This window comes from Pan troglodytes, chromosome 5 (genome assembly GCF_028858775.2).
Source record: "Pan troglodytes isolate AG18354 chromosome 5, NHGRI_mPanTro3-v2.0_pri, whole genome shotgun sequence".
Classification (NCBI taxonomy): domain Eukaryota; kingdom Metazoa; phylum Chordata; class Mammalia; order Primates; family Hominidae; genus Pan; species Pan troglodytes.
The window spans coordinates 167,626,085-167,630,599 of NC_072403.2; the positions used below are offsets into that span (position 1 = coordinate 167,626,085).

At 34.6% G+C, this 4,515-nt stretch overlaps 1 non-coding gene across 1 annotated transcript; it reads right to left on the reverse strand.

Annotated features, from left to right (window-relative positions):
* Positions 1-2,279: 2,279 nt before the first annotated feature.
* LOC112209640 (U7 small nuclear RNA) lies at positions 2,280-2,343 on the reverse strand. The gene has a single exon (XR_002944464.1). It is a non-coding gene; the product is annotated as a U7 small nuclear RNA (small nuclear RNA).
* Positions 2,344-4,515: the final 2,172 nt, after the last annotated feature.

Consider the following 4,515-nt stretch of genomic DNA (forward strand, 5'->3'; position numbering starts at 1 on the left):
CAGCTTAATGACAATGAGAGAGGTATATTAAAACCTCACACTGGGCTGGATGCAGTGGCTCGTGCCTGTAATCCCAGCACTTTGGAGGCTGAGGCTGGTGGATCACCTGAGTTCAGGAGTTCGAGACCAGCCTGGCCACCATGGTGAAACCCTGTCTCTACCAAAAATACAAAAATTAGTCGGGCATGGTGGCAGGCGCCTGTAATCCCAGCTACTTGGGAGGCTGAAGCAGGAGAATCTCTTGAACCCAGGAGAGAGCAGTTGCAATGAGCCGAGATTATGCCATTGCACTCCAACCTGGGGCACAGGAGCAAGACTTAGTCTCAAAAAAAAAAAAACAAACAAAAACTCAGTGATGATGACTTTTTCTGTTTCTCCAAATTGTGTTAATTTCTGCTTTATATAATTTGAAACTCTTCCATTAGGCTTTTACAAGTTTAAAATGATTATATCTTTGATGAATTCAACTTTTACTGAAACCTCTGTGTTTCTATGTCCTCATCTGTGAAATGGAGATAAAATGTATTTCATCAAGTTTTAAGAGGATTGAAATAGTTAATGTTTGTAAAACTTATAATCTTGTCTGAGTGTTGTATATCTTTGGTGAATAAATCATCATCTTTCTATATCTCTAGTAATACTTTCTTCTTTGAAGTCTGTTTTTAATATTACATTATAAACATGATTTCTTTTGTTAGTATTTACCTGGTGCAAAATTTTCCATCCTTATACCTTCACCTTTGCTGTGTCTTAATGTTTTAAGTGAGCACCTTATAAACAGGATATAGCTAGAGATCTATGTCTATGTCTATGTCTATGTTTGTATCTCTATATATTTCTCTACCTTTTTGAGTCTAACAATCAATGCCTCTTTATATCGATTATTAGAACTGTATTTACATTCACTTCTAGGATGTTATTTTGTGTTTTACAGCTGTCATTTACTTTCTTTTCTCTCCTTCTTCACTTTTTGTGATTAATCGGCTTCATGTAATCAATCATATTATTACTCTTCACTTATTTCAATTTCTACTCTTTTGTGGTTAATGATATTTTTTAAAGTGTCAGAGAAAAAACTGTTAACTTAGATTGTAAAACTCCCTCTAAAGACCAAGATGGAAATAAAAAGAAGTTTAGACAACAAAACAAAACATTGTTAGAATTTTATAATCCATACCCAGCCTAACAAAATCTAAAGTTAATCAGGATAGTTTTACCAATCTCCAGAGCAATACATGGAGCTCAAAATGCTTTTTCTGCCACCTCACTATTAATATAGGATAATAAAACGATACTTGTCCAGTAGAGAGCTGCATATTATTTCGAATAACTCCACAAATTAGACAGAATATGTATTTAAATTTACATATATGTTTACCAATCTATTTGCTCATCATTTTTTTTGTGTGTGTCATCCCTTTCTTCTGGAAACATTTTCCTACTTACTTTAGAAGTTCTGAGAGTGAATACATTTTTATTTTGTTGTCTAAACTTCTTTTTATTTCCATCTTGGTCTTTAGGCGTAATTTTACAATCTTAAGTTGACAATTTTTTTTCTCTCACACTTTAAAAATGTTGTTCTATTGGCTTATGGCTTTCACGATTTCTGTTTAAAAATGGGATAATTGTCATAATCTTACATGGGATCTGTTTTTCTCTTTGACTACTCTTAAGATCTTTTCTTTGTGTTTTGTCTTCCATTTTATTATGATGTGACCAGGTTGGGTTTGTCTTTTATTTATCCTACTTGATTTCTATCGTGCTTAATGAATAATACATATTATGTCTCTCATCAATTATAGAAAATTCTCAGCTATTTTTAAAATATTGCCTTTCCTCCATTTCTTTGTTCTTTTTCTATAATTCTGAGTAAGCATGTTTTAGACTCTCTCATTCTTTGCTCTATGACTTTTAACCTTTCTTTTTCATTTTCCATTTTGATTGTTTCTCTGGGCTGCTCTGTGCTCAGTAATTCCTTCAGCTCTATCTTCCAGTTCACTAATTATCTCTTCAGCAAAATCTAAAATAGTTCAACAATTAATGTTTTAATTTCATTTTTTATATTCATAACATAAATTACACATTTCATTGTATTATTATATTTTATGTTGTATTTTCATGTATATTATAATGTTTCCATTTCACTGTTATCATTTATATATCTTTTCTACTTCTAAACATTTTATTAAGTTATTTTTCAAACTCACTGGTTAAATTGATAGTCTCTTCTTTGTTATATTTTAAATTATATCTTATATTTCTTTATGTGTAGAGGAGAGAGAGGCAGTTTCTGGTGAAAAGTGGAAAACCTGCTAGACAAATTATAAAAGAGCCATAACATTCATATCTTATACTTCTTAAAACATTATATATGTGTTTTTTTGTTCTGTGCCTGTTAAGTCCACTATCTAATATCTTTTAGGTTTGATTCTTCTGTTATTTCTCCTGGTTCTTGCTTATGTGCCATTGTCATTCATGTGTATTATAGAGTTTTTTTTTGTTTTTAAATAAACCTTTTTAATTAGACCTTTATTCATGGGAATTACTTGAGGCTTGCCTTGGGGACGCATTCCCTCTAATAGGTTTTGCATTTGTTCTTGCAAAGTCCCTGGGGCATCTCTAGCCCTGGATCATTTTTAACTACTTGTTTGGCTCTAGATTTTAAAAATATCATTACCTAGAGAAGGCTGGCTAATGGAAGGTCAATGGACTAACTTGCAGATGAAGAGGATTGAAAGAGGGATTGTTAGGTCCATATCAAAACCCTAGCTATGTCATATTCAACTCGTTTGCCAAAACCATGGGGATTTTATTTTATTTTTTTACCACAACAGTTGTTGTAATGTTATCCAGAAATTTTCAAACTCTGTCTTCTTTTCTTTTTCTCTCTTTCCATTCCCAACGTCAAACTGCACCCTAAGAGAACACAACATCAGAATACTGTAGGAAATAATCTAGTGAAATGTTTAGGGCTACTTTCCTCATAGTTCTAGGAAATCTCCTTCATCATCCCAAATTGTTAGCATACTCTCTCCTCTTCCAATGCTTATACTGCTTCTTGCTCATATCATTAATAACGCCTTCCTCCAGCACTATTGGATTAATGTATATCATATAGGTAGCTATGTGTGTGTGTACATAAATATATATATATATATGCATATTCTTTCTTTATAGCTAATCTATAATGTCCGATAGTCAATGATCATGTCTCTGTAGTTGTATATACTTCATCATTTTATACACTATTCCAGATAAATCAGGCATTTAGGAAAAGTTTGCTGGTTAATTGGTAGTCCATCTCTGCCAAACCTAGGATCACTCTGTGAGCATCTACATTCACAATTACATTACTTTGCATGGTTCATAGTGATATTGTTTGGCTGTGTCCCCACCCAAATCTCATCTTGAATTTCCACGTGTTGTGGGAGCTACCCAGTGGGAGGTAATTGAATCATGGGGGCAGGTCTTTTCCATGCTATTCTTGTGATAGTGAATAAGTCTCATGAGATCTGATGGTTTTATAAGCTCTTTCTTTGCTGACTGCCATCCATGTAAGACGTGACTTGCTCCTCCTTGCCTTCCACCGTAATTGTGAGAACTCCACAGCTATGTGAAACTGTGAGTCCATTAAAATCTCTTTTTCTTCCCACTGTCAGATATGTCTTTATCAGCAGTGTGAAAATAGACTAATATAATATGCTTGTCTTGCTAATTTGATCTTTCTTCTTGCAGGCTGTCTTTGCTTCTTCTCTGTTCCAGCCCTAATCTACTAACACTATTTTTGACTTCACCTTTTTCAGAACAATAAGGTCTTCTGGACAGCATATATCTCAGTCATAAAAATCCATGAGATTTAACCTAAAATTAGACTATCTTTTATTTCAAGTGCCTGATTTCATCAGTCTTGACTGTGTGCCTTAGGTTCAGGCAGATGAACCAGTGCTTTCCTTTTAACACAAGATCATAAAAAGAAAAGAGAAAGGACCTTCATAAAACCAGGCACCAACCTGGATTGCCAGGAACTTGTTTGCCTTTCTATTCCTACAGCCTTGTGATATCACTGAACTCTCAACTGCATGTTTTACACTTTGGCAAATTCAAGGATCTATCCTGTCCCTAAGACTAGGGCACATATACATCCTAAGCATATATGGAGCTCTAAACGGTACTCTACTGGCATTGTATCATGCTGCTTTGCATCCTGATTTTAGCAAATGAAAGTGTCCTTTTTTTTCTCATGCCTATGTCCCAGATTCAGCTCATTGATGGCCTGGAACTTCTCATTTCTCCCAGTGTGGTTCTTGTCCATATGGAGGCTTGCTGTTGATTCTCCCCGATGTTGCCTATCTTCCTTGTCTCCTCCTTTTGATGAGAGCTTGGCTCCCTGCTGATAATTTGCTCCATACCTGCATATACATCTCTTCTCTAAATTTACTTGTCACTGTGCCTCCCATAGATTTCAAATAGGTTGCTACTTATTAAAGACCACTTATCCCCAAGCTGATTCCTAAC